A 26,315-nucleotide genomic window follows, 5' to 3' on the forward strand; every position below is an offset into this window, starting at 1 on the left:
ACAGCCCCCCATCATCCACCACTCGCTCGCACCCCAACCATCGACTTCTACAGCCACTCACTGCCGCTAATCGGCGCAGTTTTTACTACTACCTCTCCAGATTCAGGGCACATATTTATCATGTTCAGTATGTCCTTTTTAGAGGGGGAGCCATGTACATACCGTGTGTCACACGATCGTACATAAATTATTTTGTATATATTATGCTTGTATCTGCGCTCTTCCCTCCCACTAAAAAGAACCTGAATGATCATGTCTCCGGTTTAGCTCTGTAACATTGTCTGTCTCTCGAACATGTTATGTCCTGTTGCCTTGAGGTTTTGTATATAAAGGAGAGTGTTCCTTAATAAAGTACTCAGTTGATTGCTTCCTTCCTTTGAGTCACAACCCTTCTCTCGGCTCGTCACATTGGTGACCCCGGAGTGACTCGCTCCTCCCGCCTCCCCCCACCACATTCCCCTCTCACCGTTACTATGACGCCGTCAACGCATACCTTCTGCAGCAGTACTCACCGTTGCCAGCTGCCCGTATAGCAACGCCTTTTCAGCTCTCTCAACAACCTTTGGGGGACCAAAGGGCTTCGCTCACCCTCGGGAAAATGACCAGTATCACTTGCCTGCAACCTGCCGCAGACAGCTCTCCTCGCGAGGTGAACCTACTTCGTGCCCTTATGGACAGCCAATTCATGACCTTCAAAACCTCCATCAAAGCCTCCACTCGTGATGAAGAGTACACCTATTCAACTTCAACCGAAGTTGACGTGAATGCTGTAGGACATACATGCCTATGAATGCCGTAGGACACACGCCTATGAATGCCGTAAGCCTATGAATGCCGTAGGACACACACGCCTATGAATGCCGTAGGACATACTCGCCTATGAGTGCCGTAGGACACATTTGCCTACCCCGTGACGAGCCGGAGCGGCAACACAGCCCCCCATCATCCACCACTCACTCGCACCCCAACCATCGACTTCTACAGCCACTCACTGCTGCTAATCGGCGCAGTTTTTACTACTACCTCTCCAGATACAGGGCACCTATTTAACATGTTCAGTATGTCATTTTTAGAGGGGGAGCCATGTACCAACCGTGTGTCACACGATCGTACATAAATTATTTTGTATATATTATGCTTGTATCTGCGCTCTTCCCTCCCACTAAAAAGAACCTGAATGATCATGTCTCCGGTTTTGCTCTGTATCATTGTCTGTCTCTCGAACATGTTACCTTGAGGTTTTGTATATAAAGGAGTGTTCCATAATAAAGTACTCAGTTGATTGCTTCCTTCCTTTGAGTCACAACCCTTCTCTCGGCTCGTCACATTGGTGACCCCGGAGTGACTCGCTCCTCCCGCCTCCCCCCCCCCCCCCTTCCACCTCTCACCGTTACTATGACGCCGTCAACGCATACCTTCTGCAGAAGTACTCGCTGTCGCCAGCCGCCCGTATAGCAACGCCTTTTCATCTCTCTCAACAACCTTTGGGGGACCAAAGGGCTTTGCTCACCCTCGGGAAAATGATCACTATCACTCGCCTGCAACCTGCCGCAGACAGCTCTCCTCGCGAGGTGAACCTACTTCGTGCCCTTATGGATAGCCACTTCATGACCTTCAAAACCTCCATCAACGCCTCCACTCGTGATGAAGAGGACACCTATTCAACTTCAACCGAAGTTGACGTGAATGCTGTAGGACATACACGCCTATGAATGCCGTAGCACAAACATGCCTATGAATGCCGTAGGCCTATGAATGCCCTAGGACACACCTATGAATGCCGTAGGACACACGCCTATGAATGCCGTAGGCCTATGAATGCCGTAGGACACACACGCCTATGAATGCCATAGGACACACTCGCCTATGAATGCCGTAGGACACGCCTATAAATGCCGTAGGACACACACGCCTATGAATGCCGTAGGACACACTTGCCTACCCCGTGACGAGCCGGAGCGGCAACACAGCCCCCCATCATCCACCACTCGCTCGCACCCCAACCATCGACTTCTACAGCCACTCACTGCCGCTAATCGGCGCAGTTTTTACTACTACCTCTCCAGATTCAGGGCACATATTTATCATGTTCAGTTTGTCATTTTTAGAGGGGGAGCCAGTGTACCAACCGTGTGTCACACGATCGTACATAAATTATTTTGTATATATTATGCTTGTATCTGCGCTCTTCCCTCCCACTAAAAAGAACGTGAATGATCATGTCTCCGGTTTTGCTCTCTAACATTGTCTGTCTCTCGAATATGTTATGTCCTGTTGCCTTGAGGTTTTGTATATAAAGGAGAGTGTTCCTAATAAAGTACTCAGTTGATTGCTTCCTTCCTTTGAGTGACAACCCTTCTCTCGGCTCGTCACATTGGTGACCCCGGAGTGACTCGCTCCTCCCGCCCCCCCCCCCCCCTCCACCTCTCACCGTTACTATGACGCCGTCAACGCATACCTTCTGCAGCAGTACTCACCGTTGCCAGCTGCCCGTATAGCAACGCCTTTTCAGCTCTCTCAACAACCTTTGGGGAACCAAAGGGCTTCGCTCACCCTCGGGAAAATGACCAGTATCACTCGCCTGCAACCTGCCGCAGACAGCTCTCCTCGCGAGGTGAACCTACTTCGTGCCATTATGGACAGCCACTTCATGACCTTCAAAACCTCCATCAACGCCTCCACTCGTGATGAAGAGAACACCTATTCAACTTCAACCGAAGTTGACGTGAATGCTGTAGGACATACACGCCTATGAATGCCGTAGGACAAACATGCCTATGAATGCCGTAGGCCTATGAATGCCGTAGGACACGCCTATGAATGCCGTAGGACATACGCCTATGAATGTCGTAGGCCTATGAATGCCGTAGGACACACACGCCTATGAATGCCATAGGACACACTCGCCTATGAATGCCGTAGGACACGCCAATGAATGCCGTAGGACACACACGCCTATGAATGCCGTAGGACACACACGCCTATGAATGCCGTAGGACACACTTGCCTACCCCGTGACGAGCCGGAGTGGCAACACAGCCCCCATCATCCACCACTCGCTCGCACCCCAACCATCGACTTCTACAGCCACTCACTGCCGCTAATCGGCGCAGTTTTTACTACTACCTCTCCAGATTAAGGGCACATATTTATCATGTTCAGTATGTCCTTTTTAGAGGGGGAGCCATGTACATACCGTGTGTCACACGATCGTACATAAATTATTTTGTATATATTATGCTTGTATCTGCGCTCTTCCCTCCAACTAAAAAGAACCTGAATGATCATGTCTCCGGTTTAGCTCTGTAACATTGTCTGTGTCTCGAACATGTTATGTCCTGTTGCCTTGAGGTTTTGTATAAAAAGGAGAGTGTTCCTTAATAAAGTACTCAGTTGATTGCTTCCTTCCTTTGAGTCACAACCCTTCTCTCGGCTCGTCACATTGGTGACCCCGGAGTGACTCGCTCCTCCCGCCTCCCCCCACCCCATTCCCCTCTCACCGTTACTATGACGCCGTCAACGCATACCTTCTGCAGCAGTACTCACCGTTGCCAGCTGCCCGTATAGCAACGCCTTTTCAGCTCTCTCAACATCCTTTGGGGGACCAAAGGGCTTCGCTCACCCTAGGGAAAATGACCAGTATCACTCGCCTGCAACCTGCCGCAGACAGCTCTCCTCGCGAGGTGAACCTACTTCGTGCCCTTATGGACAGCCAATTCATGACCTTCAAAACCTCCATCAACGCCTCCACTCGTGATGAAGAGTACACCTATTCAACTTCAACCGAAGTTGACGTGAATGCTGTAGGACATACATGCCTATGAATGCCGTAGGACACACGCCTATGAATGCCGTAAGCCTATGAATGCCGTAGGACACACACGCCTATGAATGCCGTAGGACATACTCGCCTATGAATGCCGTAGGACACACTTGCCTACCCCGTGACGAGCCGGAGAGGCAACACAGCCCCCCATCATCCACCACTCACTCGCACCCCAACCATCAACTTCTACAGCCACTCACTGCTGCTAATCGGCGCAGTTTTTACTACTACCTCTCCAGATACAGGGCACCTATTTAACATGTTCAGTATGTCATTTTTAGAGGGGGAGCCATGTACCAACCGTGTGTCACACGATCGTACATAAATTATTTTGTATATATTATGCTTGTATCTGCGCTCTTCCCTCCCACTAAAAAGAACCTGAATGATCATGTCTCCGGTTTTGCTCTGTATCATTGTCTGTCTCTCGAACATGTTACCTTGAGGTTTTGTATATAAAGGAGTGTTCCATAATAAAGTACTCAGTTGATTGCTTCCTTCCTTTGAGTCACAACCCTTCTCTCGGCTCGTCACATTGGTGACCCCGGAGTGACTCGCTCCTCCCGCCTCCCCCCCCCCCCTTCCACCTCTCACCGTTACTATGACGCCGTCAACGCATACCTACTGCAGAAGTACTCGCTGTCGCCAGCCGCCCGTATAGCAACGCCTTTTCAGCTCTCTCAACAACCTTTGGGGGACCAAAGGGCTTTGCTCACCCTCGGGAAAATGATCAGTATCACTCGCCTGCAACCTGCCGCAGACAGCTCTCCTCGCGAGGTGAACCTACTTCGTGCCCTTATGGATAGCCACTTCATGACCTTCAAAACCTCCATCAACGCCTCCACTCGTGATGAAGAGGACACCTATTCAACTTCAACCGAAGTTGACGTGAATGCTGTAGGACATACACGCCTATGAATGCCGTAGCACAAACATGCCTATGAATGCCGTAGGCCTATGAATGCCCTAGGACACACCTATGAATGCCGTAGGACACACGCCTATGAATGCCGTAGGCCTATGAATGCCGTAGGACACACACGCCTATGAATGCCATAGGACACACTCGCCTATGAATGCCGTAGGACACGCCTATAAATGCCGTAGGACACACACGCCTATGAATGCCGTAGGACACACTTGCCTACCCCGTGACGAGCCGGAGCGGCAACACAGCCCCCCATCATCCACCACTCGCTCGCACCCCAACCATCGACTTCTACAGCCACTCACTGCCGCTAATCGGCGCAGTTTTTACTACTACCTCTCCAGATTCAGGGCACATATTTATCATGTTCAGTTTGTCATTTTTAGAGGGGGAGCCAGTGTACCAACCGTGTGTCACACGATCGTACATAAATTATTTTGTATATATTATGCTTGTATCTGCGCTCTTCCCTCCCACTAAAAAGAACGTGAATGATCATGTCTCCGGTTTTGCTCTGTAACATTGTCTGTCTCTCGAATATGTTATGTCCTGTTGCCTTGAGGTTTTGTATATAAAAGAGAGTGTTCCTAATAAAGTACTCAGTTGATTGCTTCCTTCCTTTGAGTGACAACCCTTCTCTCGGCTCGTCACATTGGTGACCCCGGAGTGACTCGCTCCTCCCGCCTCCCCCCACCCCCCTCCACCTCTCACCGTTACTATGACGCCGTCAACGCATACCTTCTGCAGCAGTACTCACCGTTGCCAGCTGCCCGTATAGCAACGCCTTTTCAGCTCTCTCAACAACCTTTGGGGAACCAAAGGGCTTCGCTCACCCTCGGGAAAATGACCAATATCACTCGCCTGCAACCTGCCGCAGACAGCTCTCCTCGCGAGGTGAACCTACTTCGTGCCATTATGGACAGCCACTTCATGACCTTCAAAACCTCCATCAACGCCTCCACTCGTGATGAAGAGTACACCTATTCAACTTCAACCGAAGTTGATGTGAATGCTGTAGGACATACATGCCTATGAATGCCATAGGACACGCCTATGAATGCCGTAGGCCTATGAATGCCGTAGGAAACACACGCCTATGAATGCCGTAGGACATACTTGCCTATGAATGCCGTAGGACACACTTGCCTACCCCGTGACGAGCCGGAGCGGCAACAAAGCCCCCCATCATCCACCACTCGCTCGCACCCCAACCATCGACTTCTACAGCCACTTACTGCCGCTAATCGGCGCAGTTTTTACTACTACCTCTCCAGATTCAGGGCACCTATTTAACATGTTCAGTATGTCATTTTTAGAGGGGGAGCCATGTACCAACCGTGTGTCACACGATCGTAAATAAATTATTTTGTATATATTATGCTTGTATCTGCGCTCTTCCTTCCCACTAAAAAGAACCTGAATGATCATGTCTCCGGTTTTGCTCTGTACCATCGTCTGTCTCTCGAACATGTTATGTCCTGTTGCCTTGAGGTTTTGTATATAAAGGAGAGTGTTCCATAATAAAGTACTCAGTTGATTGCTTCCTTCCTTTGAGTCACAACCCTTCTCTCGGCTCGTCACATTGGTGACCCCGGAGTGACTCGCTCCTCCCGCCTCCCCCCCCCCTTCCACCTCTCACCGTTACTATGACGCCGTCAACGCATACCTTCTGCAGAAGTACTCGCTGTCGCCAGCCGCCCGTATAGCAACGCCTTTTCAGCTCTCAACAACCTTTGGGGGACCAAAGGGCTTTGCTCACCCTCGGGAAAATGATCAGTATCACTCGCCTGCAACCTGCCGCAGACAGCTCTCCTCGCGAGGTGAACCTACTTCGTGCCCTTATGGATAGCCACTTCATGACTTTCAAAACCTCCATCAACGCCTCCACTCGTGATGAAGAGGACACCTATTCAACTTCAACCGAAGTTGACGTGAATGCTGTAGGACATACACGCCTATGAATGCCGTAGCACAAACATGCCTATGAATGCCGTAGGCCTATGAATGCCCTAGGACACACCTATGAATGCCGTAGGACACACGCCTATGAATGCCGTAGGCCTATGAATGCCGTAGGACACACACGCCTATGAATGCCATAGGACACACTCGCCTATGAATGCCGTAGGACACGCCTATAAATGCCGAAGGACACACACGCCTATGAATGCCGTAGGACACACTTGCCTACCCCGTGACGAGCCGGAGCGGAAACACAGCCCCCCATCATCCACCACTCGCTCGCACCCCAACCATCGACTTCTACAGCCACTCACTGCCGCTAATCGGCGCAGTTTTTACTACTACCTCTCCAGATTCAGGGCACATATTTATCATGTTCAGTTTGTCATTTTTAGAGGGGGAGCCAGTGTACCAACCGTGTGTCACACAATCGTACATAAATTATTTTGTATATATTATGCTTGTATCTGCGCTCTTCCCTCCCACTAAAAAGAACGTGAATGATCATGTCTCCGGTTTTGCTCTGTAACATTGTCTGTCTCTCGAATATGTTATGTCCTGTTGCCTTGAGGTTTTGTATATAAAAGAGAGTGTTCCTAATAAAGTACTCAGTTGATTGCTTCCTTCCTTTAAGTCACAACCCTTCTCTCGGCTCGTCACATTGGTGACCCCGGAGTGACTCGCTCCTTCCGCCGCCCACCCCCCCCCCCTTCCACCTCTCACCGTTACTATGACGCCGTCAACGCATACCTTCTGCAGAAGTACTCGCCGTCGCCAGCCGCCCGTATAGCAACGCCTTTCCAGCTCTCTCAACAACCTTTGGGGGACCAAAGGGCTTTGCTCACCTTCGGGAAAATGACCAGAATCACTCGCCTGCAACCTGCCGCAGACAGCTCTCCTCGCGAGGTGAACCTACTTCGTGCCCTTATGGACAGCCACTTCATGACCTTCAAAACCTCCATCAATGCCTCCACTCGTGATGAAGAGAACACCTATTCAACTTCAACCGAAGTTGACGCGAATGCTGTAGGACATACACGCCTATGAATGCAGTAGGACAAACATGCCTATGAATGCCGTAGGCCTATGAATGCCGTAGGACACGCCTATGAATGCCGTAAGACATACGCCTATGAATGTCGTAGGCCTATGAATGCCGTAGGACACACACGCCTATGAATGCCATAGGACACACTCGCCTATGAATGCCGTAGGACACGCCAATGAATGCCGTAGGACACACACGCCTATGAATGCCGTAGGACACACACGCCTATGAATGCCGTAGGACACACTTGCCTACCCCGTGACGAGCCGGAGTGGCAACAAAGCTCCCCATCATCCACCACTCGCTCGCACCCCAACCATCGACTTCTACAGCCACTCACTGCCGCTAATCGGCGCAGTTTTTACTACTACCTCTCCAGATTCAGGGCACATATTTATCATGTTCAGTATGTCCTTTTAAGAGGGGGAGCCATGTACATACCGTGTGTCACACGATCGTACATAAATTATTTTGTATATATTATGCTTGTATCTGCGCTCTTCCCTCCCACTAAAAAGAACCTGAATGATCATGTCTCCGGTTTAGCTCTGTAACATTGTCTGTCTCTCGAACATGTTATGTCCTGTTGCCTTGAGGTTTTGTATATAAAGGAGAGTGTTCCTTAATAAAGTACTCAGTTGATTGCTTCCTTCCTTTGAGTCACAACCCTTCTCTCGGCTCGTCACATTGGTGACCCCGGAGTGACTCGCTCCTCCCGCCTCCCCCCACCCCATTCCCCTCTCACCGTTACTATGACGCCGTCAACGCATACCTTCTGCAGAAGTACTCGCTGTCGCCAGCCGCCCGTATAGCAACGCCTTTTCATCTCTCTCAACAACCTTTGGGGGACCAAAGGGCTTTGCTCACCCTCGGGAAAATGATCACTATCACTCGCCTGCAACCTGCCGCAGACAGCTCTCCTCGCGAGGTGAACCTACTTCGTGCCATTATGGATAGCCACTTCATGACCTTCAAAACCTCCATCAACGCCTCCACTCGTGATGAAGAGGACACCTATTCAACTTCAACCGAAGTTGACGTGAATGCTGTAGGACATACACGCCTATGAATGCCGTAGCACAAACATGCCTATGAATGCCGTAGGCCTATGAATGCCCTAAGACACACCTATGAATGCCGTAGGACACACGCCTATGAATGCCGTAGGCCTATGAATGCCGTAGGACACACACGCCTATGAATGCCATAGGACACACTCGCCTATGAATGCCGTAGGACACGCCTATAAATGCCGTAGGACACACACGCCTATGAATGCCGTAGGACACACTTGCCTACCCCGTGACGAGCCGGAGCGGCAACACAGCCCCCCATCATCCACCACTCGCTCGCACCCCAACCATCGACTTCTACAGCCACTCACTGCCGCTAATCGGCGCAGTTTTTACTACTACCTCTCCAGATTCAGGGCACATATTTATCATGTTCAGTTTGTCATTTTTAGAGGGGGAGCCAGTGTACCAACCGTGTGTCACACGATCGTACATAAATTATTTTGTATATATTATGCTTGTATCTGCGCTCTTCCCTCCCACTAAAAAGAACGTGAATGATCATGTCTCCGGTTTTGCTCTGTAACATTGTCTGTCTCTCGAATATGTTATGTCCTGTTGCCTTGAGGTTTTGTATATAAAAGAGAGTGTTCCTAATAAAGTACTCAGTGTATTGCTTCCTTCCTTTGAGTGACAACCCTTCTCTCGGCTCGTCACATTGGTGACCCCGGAGTGACTCGCTCCTCCCGCCTCCCCCCACCCCCCTCCACCTCTCACCGTTACTATGACGCCGTCAACGCATACCTTCTGCAGCAGTACTCACCGTTGCCAGCTGCCCGTATAGCAACGCCTTTTCAGCTCTCTCAACAACCTTTGGGGGACCAAAGGGCTTCGCTCACCCTCGGGAAAATGACCAGTATCACTCGCCTGCAACCTGCCGCAGACAGCTCTCCTCGCGAGGTGAACCTACTTCGTGCCATTATGGACAGCCACTTCATGACCTTCAAAACCTCCATCAACGCCTCCACTCGTGATGAAGAGTACACCTATTCAACTTCAACCGAAGTTGATGTGAATGCTGTAGGACATACATGCCTATGAATGCCGTAGGACACGCCTATGAATGCCGTAGGCCTATAAATGCCGTAGGAAACACACGCCTATGAATGCCGTAGGACATACTTGCCTATGAATGCCGTAGGACACACTTGCCTACCCCGTGACGAGCCGGAGCGGCAACAAAGCCCCCCATCATCCACCACTCGCTCGCACCCCAACCATCGACTTCTACAGCCACTTACTGCCGCTAATCGGCGCAGTTTTTACTACTACCTCTCCAGATTGAGGGCACCTATTTAACATGTTCAGTATGTCATTTTTAGAGGGGGAGCCATGTACCAACCGTGTGTCACACGATCGTAAATAAATTATTTTGTATATATTATGCTTGTATCTGCGCTCTTCCCTCCCACTAAAAAGAACCTGAATGATCATGTCTACGGTTTTGCTCTGTACCATCGTCTGTCTCTCGAACATGTTATGTCCTGTTGCCTTGAGGTTTTGTATATAAAGGAGAGTGTTCCTTAATAAAGTACTCAGTTGATTGCTTCCTTCCTTTGAGTCACAACCCTTCTCTCGGCTCGTCACATTGGTGACCCCGGAGTGACTCGCTCCTCCAGTCTCCCCCCCCTTCCACTTCTTACCGTTACTATGACGCCGTAAACGCATACCTTCAGCAGCAGTACTCGCCGTCGCCAGCCGCCCGTATAGCAACGCCTTTTCAGCTCTCTCAACAACCTTTGGGGAACCAAAGGGCTTTACTCACTCTCGGGAAAATGACCAGTATCACTCGCCTGCAACCTGCCGCACACAGCTCTCCTCGCGAGGTGAACCTACTTCGTGCCCTTATGGACAGCCACTTCATGACCTTCAAAACCTCCATCAACGCCTCCACTCGTGACGAAGAGGACACCTATTCAACTTCAACCAAAGCTGACGTGAATGCTGTAGGACATACACGCCTATGAATGGGGTAGGACAAACATGCCTATGAATTCCATAGGCCTTTGAATGCCGTAGGACACTCCTATGAATGCCGTAGGACACACGCCTATGAATGCCGTAGGCCTATGAATGCCGTAGGACACACACGCCTATGAATGCCATAGGACACACTCGCCTATGAATGCCGTAGGACACACCTATGAATGCCGTAGGACACACACGCCTATGAATGCCGTAGGACACACTTGCCTACCCCGTGACGAGCCGGAGCGGCAACACAGCCCCCCATCATCTACCACTCGCTCGCACCCCAACCATCGACTTCTACAGCCACTCACTGCCGCTAATCGGCGCAGTTTTTATTACTACCTCTCCAGATTCAGGGTACATATTTATCATGTTCAGTATGTCATTTTTAGAGGGGGAGCCATGTACCAACCGTGTGTCACACGATCGTACATAAATTATTTTGTATATATTATGCTTGTATCTGCGCTCTTCCCTCCCACTAAAAAGAACCTGAATGATCATGTCTCCGTTTTTACTCTGTAACATTGTCTGTCTCTCGAACATGTTATGTCCTGTTGCCTCGAGGTTTTGTATATAAAGGAGAGTGTTCCTTAATAAAGTACTCAGTTGATTGCTTCCTTCCTTTGAGTCACAACCCTTCTCTCGGCTCGTCACATTGGTGACTCCGGAGTGACTCGCTTCTCCCGCCTCCCCCCACCCCCCTCCACCTCTCACCGTTACTATGACGCCGTCAACGCATACCTTCTGCAGCAGTACTCACCGTCGCCAGCCGCCCGTATAGCAACGCCTTTTCAGCTCTCTCAACAACCTTTGGGGGACCAAAGGGCTTTACTCACCCTCGGGAAAATGACCAGTATCACTCGCCTGCAACCTGCCGCACACAGCTCTCCTCGCGAGGTAAACCTACTTCGTGCCCTTATGGACAGCCACTTCATGACCTTCAAAACCTCCATCAACGCCTCCACTCGTGACGAAGAGGACACCTATTCAACTTCAACCAAAGCTGACGTGAATGCTGTAGGACATACACGCCTATGAATGGGGTAGGACAAACATGCCTATGAATTCCGTAGGCCTATGAATGCCGTAAGACACGCCTATGAATGCCGTAGGACACACGCCTATGAATGCCGTAGGTCTATGAATGCCGTAGGACACACACGCCTATGAATGCCATAGGACACTCTCGCCTATGAATGCCGTAGGACACGCCTATGAATGCCGTAGGACACGCCTATGAATGCCGTAGGAGACACACGCCTATGAATGCCGTAGGACACACTTGCCTACCCCGTGACGAGCCGGAGTGGCAACACAGCCCCCCATCATCCACCACTCGCTCGCACCCTAACCATCGACTTCTACAGCCACTCACTGCCGCTAATCGGCGCAGTTTTTATTACTACCTCTCCAGATTCAGGGCACATATTTATCATGTTCAGTATGTCATTTTTAGAGGGGGAGCCATGTACCAACCGTGTGTCACACGATCGTACATAAATTATTTTGTATATATTATGCTTGTATCTGCGCTCTTCCCTCCCACTAAAAAGAACCTGAATGATCATGTCTCCGTTTTTGCTCTGTAACATTGTCTGTCTCTCGAACATGTTATGTCCTGTTGCCTTGAGGTTTTGTATATAAAGGAGAGTGTTCCTTAATAAAGTACTCAGTTGATTGCTTCCTTCCTTTGAGTCACAACCCTTCTCTCGGCTCGTCACATTGGTGACTCCGGAGTGACTCGCTTCTCCCGCCTCCCCCCACCCCCCTCCACCTCTCACCGTTACTATGACGCCGTCAACGCATACCTTCTGCAGCAGTACTCACCGTTGCCAGCTGCCCGTATAGCAACGCCTTTTCAGCTCTCTCAACAACCTTTGGGGGACCAAAGGGCTTCGCTCACCCTCGGGAAAATGACCAGTATCACTCGCCTGCAACCTGCCGCAGACAGCTCTCCTCGCGAGGTGAACCTACTTCGTGCCCTTATGGACAGCCACTTCATGACCTTCAAAACCTCCATCAACGCCTCCACTCGTGATGAAGAGGACACCTATTCAACTTCAACCGAAGTTGATGTGAATGCTGTAGGACATACACGCCTATGAATGCCGTAGGACACGCCTATGAATGCCGTAGGCCTATGAATGCCGTAGGACACACACGCCTATGAATGCCGTAGGACATACTCGCCTATGAATGCCGTAGGACACACTTGCCTACCCCGTGACGAGCCGGAGCGGCAACAGCCACCCATCATCCACCACTCGCTCGCACCCCAACCATCGACTTCTACAGCCACTCACTGCCGCTAATCGGCGCAGTTTTTACTACTACCTCTCCAGATTCAGGGCACCTATTTAACATGTTCAGTATGTCATTTTTAGAGGGGGAGCCATGTACCAACCGTGTGTCACACGATCGTACATAAATTATTTTGTATATATTATGCTTGTATCTGCGCTCTTCCCTCCCACTAAAAAGAACCTGAATGATCATGTCTCCGGTTTTGCTCTGTATCATTGTCTGTCTCTCGAACATGTTATGTCCTGTTGCCTTGAGGTTTTATATATAAAGGAGAGTGTTCCTTAATTAAGTACTCAGTTGATTGCTTCCTTCCTTTGAGTCACAACCCTTCTCTCGGCTCGTCATATTGGTGACCCCTGAGTGACTCGCTCCTCCCGCCTCCCCCTTCCCTTCCACCTCTCACCGTTACTATGACGCCGTCAACGCATACCTTCTGCAGCAGTACTCGCCGTTGCCAGCCGCCCGTATAGCAACGCCTTTCCAGCTCTCTCAACAACCTTTGGGGGACCAAAGGGCTTTGCTCACCCTCGGGAAAATGACCAGTATCACTCGCCTGCAACCTGCCGCAGACAGCTCTCCTCACGAGGTGAACCTACTTCGTACCCTTATGGACAGCCACTTCATGACCTTCAAAATCTCCATCAACGCCTCCACTCGTGATGAAGAGGACACCTATTCAACTTCAACCGAAGTTGACGTGAATGCTGTAGGACATACACGCCTATGAATGCCGTAGGACAAACATGCCTATGAATGCCCTAGGCCTATGAATGCCGTAGGACACGCCTTTGAATGCCGTAGGACACACGCCTATGAATGCCGTAGGCCTATGAATGCTGTAGGACACACACGCCTATGAATGCCATAGGACACACTCGCCTATGAATGCCGTAGGACACGCCTATGAATGCCGTAGGACACATACGCCTATGAATGCCGTAGGACACACTTGCCTACCCCGTGACGAGTCGGAGCGGCAACACAGCCCCCCATCATCCACCACTCGCTCGCACCCCAACCATCGACTTCTACAGCCACTCACTGCCGCTAATCGGCGCAGTTTCTACTACTACCTCTCAGATTCAGGGCACATATTTATCATGTTCAGTAGGTCATCTTTAGAGGGGGAGCCATGTACCAACCGTGTGTCATACGATCGTACATAAATTATTTTGTATATATTATGCTTGTATCTGCGCTCTTCCCTCGCACTAAAAAGAACCTGAATGATCATGTCTCCGGTTTTGCTCTGTAACATTGTCTGTCTCTCGAACATGTTATGTCCTGTTGCCTTGAGGTTTTGTATATAAAGGAGAGTGTTCCTTAATAAAATACTCAGTTGATTGCTTCCTTCCTTTGAGTCACAACCCTTCTCTCGGCTCGTCACATTGGTGACCCCGGAGTGACTCGCTCCTCCCGCCTCCCCCCCCCCTCCACTTCTCACCGTTACTATGACGCCGTCAACGCATACCTTCTGCAGCAGTACTCACCGTCGCCAGCTGCCCGTATAGCAACGCCTTTTCAGCTCTCTCAACAACCTTTGGGGTACCAAAGGGCTTCGCTCACCCTCGGGAAAATGACCAGTATCACTCGCCTGCAACCTGCCGCAGACAGCTCTCCTCGCGAGGTGAACCTACTTCGTGCCCTTATGGACAGCCACTTCATGACCTTCAAAACCTCCATCAACGCCTCCACTCGTGATGAAGAGGACACCTATTCAACTTCAACTGAAGTTGATGTGAATGCTGTAGGACATACACGCCCATGAATGCCGTAGGACACACACGCCTATGAATGCCGTAAGACATACTCGCCTATGAATGCCGTAGGACACACTTGCCTACCCCGTGACGAGCCGGAGCGGCAACACAGCCCCCCATCATCCACCACTCGCTCGCACCCCAACCATCGACTTCTACAGCCACTCACTGCCGCTAATCGGCGCAGTTTTTACTACTACCTCTCCAGATTCAGGGCACCTATTTAACATGTTCCGTATGTCATTTTTAGAGGGGGAGCCATGTACCAAGCGTGTGTCACACGATCGTACATAAATTATTTTGTATATATTATGCTTGTATCTGCGCTCTTCCCTCCCACTAAAAAGAACCTGAATGATCATGTCTCCGGTTTTGCTCTGTATCATTGTCTGTCTCTCGAACATGTTATGTCCTGTTGCCTTGAGGTTTTGTATATAAAGGAGAGTGTTCCTTAATAAAGTACTCAGTTGATTGCTTCCTTCCTTTGAGTCACAACCCTTCTCTCGGCTCGTCACATTGGTGACCCCGGAGTGACTCGCTCCTTCCCGCCTTCCCCCCCCCCCCTCCTTTTCACCTCTCACCGTTACTATGACGCCGTCAACTCATACCTTCTGCAGCAGTACTCACCGTCGCCAGCCGCCCGTATAGCAACGCCTTTTCAGCTCTCTCAACAACCTTTGGGGGACCAAAGAGCTTTACTCACCCTCGGGAAAATGACCAGTATCACTCGCCTGCAACCTGCCGCAGACAGCTCTCCTCGCGAGGTGAACCTACTTCGTGCCCTTATGGACAGCCACTTCATGACCTTCAAAACCTCCATCAACGCCTCCACTCGTGACGAAGAGGACACCTATTCAACTTCAACCAAAGCTGACGTGAATGCTGTAGGACATACACGACTATGAATGAGGTAGGACAAACATGCCTATGAATGCCGTAGGCCTATGAATGCCGTAAGACACGCCTATGAATGCCGTAGGACACACGCCTATGAATGCCGTAGGCCTATGAATGCCGTAGGACACACACGCCTATGAATGCCATAGGACACACTCGTCTATGAATGCCGTAGGACACGCCTATGAATGCCGTAGGACACACACGCCTCTGAATGCCGTAGGACACACTTGCCTACCCCGTGAAAAGCCGGAGCGGCAACCTAGCCCCCCATCATCCACCACTTGCTCGCACCCCAACCATCGACTTCTACAGCCACTCACTGCCGCTAATCGTAGCAGTTTTTACTACTACCTCTCCAGATTCAGGGCACCTATTTTACATGTTCAGTATGTCATTTTTAGAGGGGGAGCCATGTACCAACTGTATGTCACACGATCGTACATAAATTATTTTGTATATATTATGCTTGTATCTGCGCTCTTCCCTCCCACTAAAAAGAACCTGAATGATCATGTCTCCGGTTTTGCTCTGTAACATTGTCTGTCTCTCGAACATGTTATGTCCTGTTGCCTTGAGGTTTTGTATATAAAGGAGAGTGTTCCTTAATAAAGTACTTTGTTGATTGCTTCCTTCCTTTGAGTCACAACCCGTCTCTCGGCTCGTCACACCTCTATCCGACCGCTTGTATGCCTTCCTATATTTCTACCTCTTTACACATCTGATTAGTAAATTAGTCTACCTCATCTATTGTTTATTGTTCCCACATAACAGACCCAACACAAATACTCTGTTCCATCATTACTTTCCCGTCTAAGTAGTTTCACATTTCTTATCCCATCTATTATTTTCATACGCAGAACATAATAGCTTTGATCCTTATTTTTCCATTTGCAATAAAAAACTGCCCATACCTTCCAGAAAATAATATTGGTTCAACTATCCCTTCATATATCATGTTTTCCTCCTGAGGCCATTCTTTTGCACATTTCCTACTACCATCAGCTGTTCATCAATTATTACCGTAATTTTGCTTATATTCAGTTTTAAATTTACTTCTTGCAAGCTTTTTCAGACCTGTAACAGTTTCTGTAGTTTATATTCCCTGTCCATAAGAAGCATATTATCATTTTCAAACTTTTATTACTAATTTTCTTATCCCAAAATTTCACACTTACATCCACTGATCATTTTTAAAATCGTTGTAAAGCCCTTGAAAAATAACACAACCTTGTTTGAGTCTTACTTCCATACCAAACCAGTCTCTACGCCTATATACCCTTAAATATGCTTTGCTTCTATCATAAAAACATTTAATAATTATCAACACTATCGTCTATTCTATTCCACATCTTCTCAACACTTTTCCCATTACCTCTACCGATGATGTTGTAGGATTATTTTAGGTCTTTGTGTGACATAAACAGCTTCCTGACATTGCTTTCTAACTCCTCACACAATGGTTTCACAACAAAAACTTGTTCAACGAACCATTTTCTTTATACAAACCTACAATGTTTTCCTACCAACACTTCTATCACCCATCTTTCTTCCCAATCAAACTCTTACCTTACACCTTCCCTTTTATATTAGGTAAAGTTATGTAATTTTTTAAAGCAGCTTATATCGCTTTCATATTTAAAATAAAGAACAATTATTAATTTCATCCATATGAAGTGATTCTCAGAATACTAACAAGATTATTTTGCGACTTGTAGCGTGAAGAGGCAAATACCTGTTGAATGGAAGCTAGGAGTGTTGGTGAAAATGTAAATGAGGAGATCTGGCTGATTGCAATAATTACAGAGGCATCACACTTTTTTTTCAGTTGTCATGAAGATGAATAGTATGCTCATTCTAAAGAGACTATAGAGAAAGATTGATGAAAAGTGGAGAGTTGAACAATCAGGACTTAGGAAAGGTAGAAGTTGTACTGATCAAATTTTCATTTTAATATATGTTGTATAGCAATGTGTAGAATATAGAAATCCACTTTTTATGACATTTGTGGACTAAGAAAAAGCCTTTGATAGGTGCACCGACCAATTTTGTGAAGATTCCTGCGTTATTATGGAGTTCCTCTTAAATACGTAAATTTGATTAAGTCTTTTCACAAACATAGTAAGTGGAAAGTTAATGTTAGTGAAACCCTATCGAATGATTTCCAGTGAACAATGAAGTACTCAAAGGGAATGTGTTGTCACCTATGTTGCTTACCCTCCTCGTGGATTTTGTAATCCATAAAACAGTTGGAGATGGTGGAGAAGGATTGGATTGGATTGGTAATAGGAAATGTGCGGACCTAGAATATGCTGATGTCGCTGTCCTTATTAGCAGAATACCACAGGATTTGCAATGCTTAACTTACCAAAATGTATTAAATATCATAGGAAGTTTGGCTCAAGATAAATAGAAGAAAGGCAAAGATGATGAGAACAGAATATCCAATGGAAGATGAAATATCTTTGGAAGGAGAAATGATTACTGAGAAAGAATCATTTAAATATCTAGAAACTATGATTTCCAATACAGGGTATTTAGAATTGGGGTTTGATGAAAGACTGAAAAAAGCATATCAGATAATGGCTAGGTCTAATAAAATTTGGAAATAAAATCGCCTTATATTACACATAAAAATGAGGCTATATATCAGTTTAGTGAGATCGGTGTTACTCCGTGGACATGAGTCGTGGTATGACAATGAAACAATATCCAACAGATTTTGTAGATTTGAGAACAAATCCCTCAGAAGAATATTGGGAGTTAAATGGTAGGAAAGGATTAGACTTGAAACTATAAGAGAAATTTCTCAAGTGCCATAGCCTATGTGGATGAGATCATGGTAAGGGATAGATGGAGATGATTTGATCATGCTCTTCACATTCCCCAAGAGATATTACTTCGCCAAACATTTAATTGAGCTCCACAAGGAACTAGAAGTGTTATAACGAATGAATGAATGATTAGAAGTTCTTTGGCATCCTGACATCGAAGGTAGACCCAGGCCTACATGGCCGAGGACTATGAAGCGTGATGTAGGAGATGACGAATGGAGAAGTATTGATTTAAAAGCTCAAGATAGAGACGACTGGCTAAATTTTACCGAGGCCATGATGATGATATATATATATATATATATATATATATATATATATATATATATATATATATATATATATATATATATATATGTGTATGTGTGTGTGTGTGTGTGTGTGTGTGTGTGTGTGTGTGCGTGTGTGTATGTGTGTGTGTGTGTGTAAGTAGGAGAGAGAGAGAGAGAGAGAGAGAGAGAGAGAGAGAGAGAGAGAGAGAGAAGATATATATACATATATATATATATATATATATATATATATATATATATATATATATATATATATATATATATATATATATATATATATATATATATATATATATATACAAACTAATTAAATCGTAATCGTAATCGATTCTGTACACGTCCTCCAACCGCAGCGCATCATATGATCCTTGAAGCACCGAAGCGAAAGAGCCGAATTGCTTTTACGTAATAACCAAAGATACGAAGTTATCTCGTGTGAACATTTGAGAAATAAGAGACGCATGTTTATTTGATAATCATAACACGCTTGATATGCTGCGATTCTTTAAAAAGAAGAAATTTCTGAATATCATCTAGGTCGTGAGTTCAATGTGTTGGTCTTGATGGATTGGCATTAAGATCTCCTCCCAATTCTTTTTGAATCAATCAAATTACAAAAACATATCAAACAAGATTCACTGTAGACATTGATGGTAATTATGATGATGGCGGCCTAATGATTGAAATGAATAATAATAATAATAATAATAATAATAATAATAATAATAATAATAATAATAATAATAATAATAATAATAATAATCATTCATAACTTTTCTAGAACAACCATCTTGAATAATAATAATAATAATAATAATAATAATAATAATAATAATAATAATAATAATAATAATAATAATAATATCTTTAGAAGTATCATCTTGAATTACATTAATTTCATACCAACTTCAAGGTTAGATTTTCTAAAGCTCACTGTCTTATGATTTCATGGAAATGTAAGCAAATATTTCCGGTCATAGGTTTATCCAATACTAAAAATAATTCTTCAAATTCAGAGAGATTTTCATACAGATGATTTTTATTGGTTTCCTTTGATCATTTCAGTTTTTGTTCAGTTTTCTAAGTTATATATATCGAATAGAAGAATTTTATTTAATACAATATAAAGATGAAATATTGACCTCTATTTTATGTGCTTTTACAAGTGAACCTATAAGGTTTCACAAAGACATTTCTTCATACAGTCATATCATACTGGGTAAGTATTGTTTCACTGTTTTATGCAATATGAATAACGTGACTACAATCTCATTGGTAAGAAGAATTATTTTTATATCCAAAAGTTATTTTTCTCTCACAGAATTTCAAGTTTAGAATAACTGTAGCACTTTTTACTATCAAGTTAACATGATAATCGAGATTCACTCAAAAGCGAATGAATTTAAAGTTATTTTACCAAAGAAATTGTTTTATTTTTCCTACTTGAACCAGGAACAAATAACTACACACCTTTAGCTAAATAAGGAAAATGTAAACGCGGGGAAACAATAGAATTGTGTGACCAAACACAAAAGAGAATGATACACCTAATTCTAGAACTGAGATGTATAGTAGAAGGTTTTTTGCTCACTTCCATGAGTTCCCTATACCTGAAGAGGTGAAAGGCAGTGTCAGGTGGGAGCTCATCTGGAAAGCCAACACTATAGTAACCAACGGGCAAGGTAGGTCACATACAACGCTTAAAAGGCAATTTTTCCCCCGTTATCCAGAACTGTTCGGTTTATATTAGACGTCTTGGAATTGATAGAATTTTGCTTCGTGTTTTGTTCATTATATGAACTATTTCTGCACATGCCATTAGCTTGGTTTGGGTAGGTGACTTGTGGTTGGGTTGTCCGGGGAAGATTGTGAAATTCATTGTTAGATGTGTAGGTCTGAGATTTCCCATACTATATCAAAGGCTAAACAACACAAAGGCGGACAGAGAAAAGATAAATAATGATGAATAATAAAGAAAAGTGTGAGACACCAAAATAATGAAAACGGAAATTTAGATGCGTATATTTTTTAATCTGTTCAGTTTGCATTGGTAAGCATGAGTTGGCCCCTAACATTGTCTTGAAGACTTTAATTCATACCAAGAGGTAATATTTATTTCTTTTACCAATTTACAATAATCAAAGGACATACCAGGTTGAATTTTTCTTAAAGAGTTATAAAACCGTTTATAGCATCTTGTAGACTTCAGATTCATCAATTTTAACTTTCTATGCAGATCAAATTTAGGATATACCTACAGACATGTTCGTGTATAATTTGGTACAAAAATTGACTAAATACTTCTTTTGATCTTTCAAATAAGCTTCCAACATAGCATGAATATTTGTTGTGAAGTTCCCAATTCAGGAACTTGAATGTTAGATTATCCGTAACTCTGGGTTCCATCAACGGATAGTGGAAGAACAGTGTTTTTAAGTTTACTTATATCATTGCCTTTTATAAAAATTACGCTGATTGCATCTTTTTGTTTGGCTTCATTCTCCAAAACAATTTAAAAAAAAAAAAGTGTAGACAGAATTATTGGGAGGTGGTTTATTTATGTTTTAAAGGACTTAGAGCAATGGTTCTCAACCTTGTTTACACATTGCACCCTTTCACCTTATCTCAGAATGTCATTCGCTTACCTTTCCAAGATTAGTGGCCTTAAAAAGTGCATTCCAAACGATAGGAAGAAAAAAAAAATCCTTAAATTTTTTTCATATACATATGAATTTATTTTACATGGCTTATTTTCATAGTGCAGTTTTACAAATTAAATGCAATTTGAAAATAACGATGGAGAGCTCCATGGCAATAGAAATCAACATTCTGACAGTTTAAGTTTTCCAATTTGTGGCCCTTTGTCCCGTCTGAAAACCTGAAATATAGATTAGGCCCAATTCCCCATAAAGAGCTTAACACTAAAGTATAATTGATTGGAAAGCTTTGAAAAACAAAAAAATTGTCTGAGAAGCCTTGATTCTTTAATCAGCTAACTTTGTTCTCTCTAGGTGATCAGTCGTTTTCTTAAAAGGGTTATGAAACCACGACCGGTTTGAATACTCTGAATGCGATTGAATAGTAACCAACCAGAAAACCATTTTTACTTTTAGTTTTTCTTCGGGAAATACTAGGATAAAATTTAGTAAAATAAATTCAAGCGACTAAATGAATACCCATACAGAAATATTTCGAAATACGTTAAAATATAGATGATTTATATACTTCCTTGCTACTGCTGAGATTAATTTAATAAGAAACAAAGAAACAAAAAGTGCTAAGTCACTATACCTCTATTAAACTTTTTGTGCTAAAGATAAATTTTACATCAGTGAGAACTCTTTCTTAAGTGTCACCGCAGCATTTTCACAAAGAATAAGACATACAAACTTGAAAAATGCAAATTAACAAAGGGAAGGCAAAGATTAAAATTAAAAAAGATGAGTTTAATCGGCCTTGGCATCTTGCCAACAGATCCGCTACTTTAATTCCTATGGGTGCTTATGTTTTGTAATCCATTTTTCTTCTTTCGAAAGTGAGTCTCCCATTGGAAAGGTTATTAAAATACTGTTATAGTAGCATTTTAAGCGTAATCCTGTAATGTGTATGCGCTAACACAGCCTACCACCTGAATCCATTAGGGTCATTCTTCCTCAGTGTTAAAAGCAGCTTTGTTAGCCACGACTTTTCAGAGACTGGCAGACCGATCTAGTCACAAACTAGCACAGTGGCACCTATGGTCATCAACATCTTTAATATGTTATTTGTTTTAATGAATTGGTTCTTTCATTGGAGATAGTTAGAAGATGCTGAAATGAAAAGGAGACTTGTGAACTCGAAAGCTAAGTGGAATTGTCTTGACTCATAGTATATATATCCCAAGTTCAAATCTAGATTGTGGCTTTTAGTTGATTTTCTGGCAAACTCGACCTTACGGTACCTGATCTTCATAGGGCTTGGGTGGAGATAGGGGTTCTGTTCTGGTCACATGTGCACAGTATATGGTTCGATCTCTAGAGCATTGAGCAACATCATGATTTGCTCATTGCCTCTACCGCAGTCGAGTGACCTTACATATAAAGAAAAACATTATAGCACCTTTACCGACAAATAAAGCATATCCTACTTCTTGCCACGGACGGAGGCTCTCGAAATGGCTAACGTGGTAACCTCATGCAACATTTGACTGAATCTGGCAACTCGATCATGTGACGGAATGTGGAGGGGAAAGCTGTCTCGACTGTCAGTCAGTTTGCTGAGAAGAAGGACGTAAAAGGAACAGGGTGTCAAATGTCTTGCCGAGACGGTGCTGGTGCCAGAGCATGTTTGAACCCTTCGTCTCCATGTAAGATCTACGTACTCTCATACATAAGAGTTATTGGTTACTTTATGGATGAAACTGCGAGAGTCTGTATCTATGTACATGATCATCATTATCTACGAGTTTATTCATTTCTATCACAGTTCCTATAATTAGATTTCCTTTTTAAAGGGTAGCAGGGAGTATTATTAGCTCTAACCTTCAATCCATTATAAATGTAATTTTTTTTCCTATTGGCGTATGGAACTAATGCTTCCGATTACATTCCTAGTTGATGCTGTTAATTAGGAAAAAAATATATTTTTCGTGTCTTTATTTTCCAATCCTTTATAAGTTATTGTCGGTTGAAACCATAACAACGCTTTGTATTCCTATCAACCATTTTCAATAGCCAACGTAAATCCTATAATTTTTACCCTTGCTTTCTGTACGTTTATGTTCATCCATGTGAGATAAGAAACAAGTTGATTTTCAGATTTCTATAAATTCCATAAACAACATTTTTTTTTTGGACAAAATGCAAAACTTCTTAATTGGAACACGCACAAAAAAAATTGAAGATGTTCCAGCTCGCAATTAGAAGAACGGCACGAAAAGTGTGAACGTGCGAAGTTAAGCCATAACTTGTAATAAGAAATTACCCTAGAAAAACCATAAAGTCTGTCTTAAAAAATGAATATGTCGTGAGCATCTATTCTTAATTGCTGTAAGATCCAAAAAGGCTGACACCCAGAAGAGTTGTTGGAAAACTAACTAAAGAAGGAAAGGAAGGCCGAAAGACAAATGAAAAAGAAAAAGAATTTCAAGAGGTAGAAAGGCAAAACGTGTATTGGGAAATCAAAGTAAGTAGATTCCGTAATTATTTAACGTAAGATTAACAGTCATTACTTTAAATGTCACCATTCTGCTTTTATATGTCACTTGCCGATAAAGAGATTGAATTAGAATTTGGGAAAAGAAAAACCCCTAATAAAATAAACTTAGATCTTCATTTATTCTTCATTACAAGAAACTAAGTTAATTTCCTTTTATTAATAAAACTACATTAAATTTCCACTTTAGTATACGTCCCTAAAATTCTAATGAGCACAGTAAAAGCAGAATTTTGATAATAAAATTTCTTATTTCTATACTCACCTTATGTTCATATTACTTCTTCTTCAGAAGATGTTTAATCGACACTTACCCATTAATTTAAAAAAAAAATTTAAGAATTAAAAAATTTTCTTTCGCTTCATCAAATACATTGTAATAACCAAGGAATAGAGGTAGGTAGCTGAGGTTGCCACTTTAGGTAGTCTAGTCTTCAGTTTCGAGCTCAACATTATCCCTGCTATTGATACCATGAGTCAGTAGGGAGGAGGAGGGGCATGTATATGAAGATCAGGTGAGTAAAGAAATTAAAAAGAAAAAAAAAATATTAAAAAATTCACCTTTGGAGTAGATCCTCTTTTATGTAAGTTTCATTAAAGATAATAAACGTCAACACTAAGCCCACTAACTTAAGCCTTTGCTTGAATGGTGATAGCAAATGCCCCACAAGATACAAGACCTTCACCATCCGTGCCTACGTTTGTTGGGCTATCTCCCTGGACGGAGACCCAAAAGGAACTGGATACGATTGCCCAGGTCCTCGTTAACAAGATTACTCCAATAGGCAAGTTAATGGAGAGGTCAAACGTGCTATGGACAAGTTGTGCGAAACCGAGCCCAGCAGTGAGAGCATGCCTTCTAGTATCAACTTAACACTATAGAGGCATCATGCACAGCCAGTATCAACAGGACGACAAGACCTTGAGGGACGTCCTGAATAACCATGTTAACCTCGCTCAAGAACTCTACAATCAACCTAACCATTTACTATCAAACTATGAAGACCCGATCACTTATTATGAGAAACAACAATGTCCCTCCCATGCAGGACTTTCTGAAGAGGTCTAACGTTGTTTATTCCTACCAATGCCCAGTCCGTGGATGTCCCGGCCAATACATTGGAATGACAATGATGAGACTCTCCAAACGATTGTCCTGCCACGTCCAGCATGGATTCATCAAGACCCACCAGCTCCTCACTCACAATAAGAACATGGTTCGAGAGGATATCATAAGAAATACAAAGATCATTAGCAGTGCCCCAGACATCAGGAGGTTTAAGATCCGGTAGGCACTGCTTATCCATCAAGAGAGACCCAACCTGAACATGAGCCAGATGTTCCTCCTTCCTTCCTGCCGAATGAACACCTCATATCAACCTTGTATCAACAGTAATGGCGACAATGATGAACGACCCAGCCGCTTGCCTTCTACTGAGGCTCTACCAGCGAGTGCCTCCGGCAATCAGCAGATAGGACTGGAATCTCCAGACTGGAACTCTGAGCGGCTGAACAGTTTGCCTGACTCCAAACCCAGCCCAGGCACCATGTTAACCAATCTACCCACTGTTTTGGGACCCCTAGCTGGGCCTACCCACACTCTGACTCCACCCTACACCGACGACTGTGAGCAGAATACCAGCCTGACTGTGACAGAGTCTATCCCAGTGAGTACCACAATCAATAGGGGAGTAACTCCATCACAGACCAGATACATACTCCGCCAACGACCAAAAAGCGACCAGCAGATGATGTGAAGAGCCAGACACTGAAAATATAAGGAAACTGCATGCCACCCCTTAGCTAGATTTTGCTTGGCAATGGAAGGAAACACCCGCCGCCGTCTCATAATGTGTAGCAGCCATACATTAATTGTACCAACATTGACAAATTTACTTCAGTAAAATTAGATATTTTTTCTAAGCATTTGCCCTCCCCTGCCGATGACTAACATAGCTCAGTTACTGGCGCAACACAGTACGAATGAAAGAAGAATAGTACAAGCAATGGAAATGCTCAACTGCAAAATTAATGCCACTGAGGCAGCAATTATTTAAATTCTACTTATTTCCATAAATTCCCTCTGATGTTCATATCGCTTACTCCCACGCTGTTGGAGGTGGAGCACAATTGAAGGAGAGAAAGTGATAAATTCAAGAACAAGTAATGCAACGAGGTTAAGGGTTACTAACCAAGTCTAGATTACTTGTCTAGGTTACTTTA

This window comes from Palaemon carinicauda, chromosome 5 (genome assembly GCF_036898095.1).
Source record: "Palaemon carinicauda isolate YSFRI2023 chromosome 5, ASM3689809v2, whole genome shotgun sequence".
NCBI classification, from domain to species: domain Eukaryota; kingdom Metazoa; phylum Arthropoda; class Malacostraca; order Decapoda; family Palaemonidae; genus Palaemon; species Palaemon carinicauda.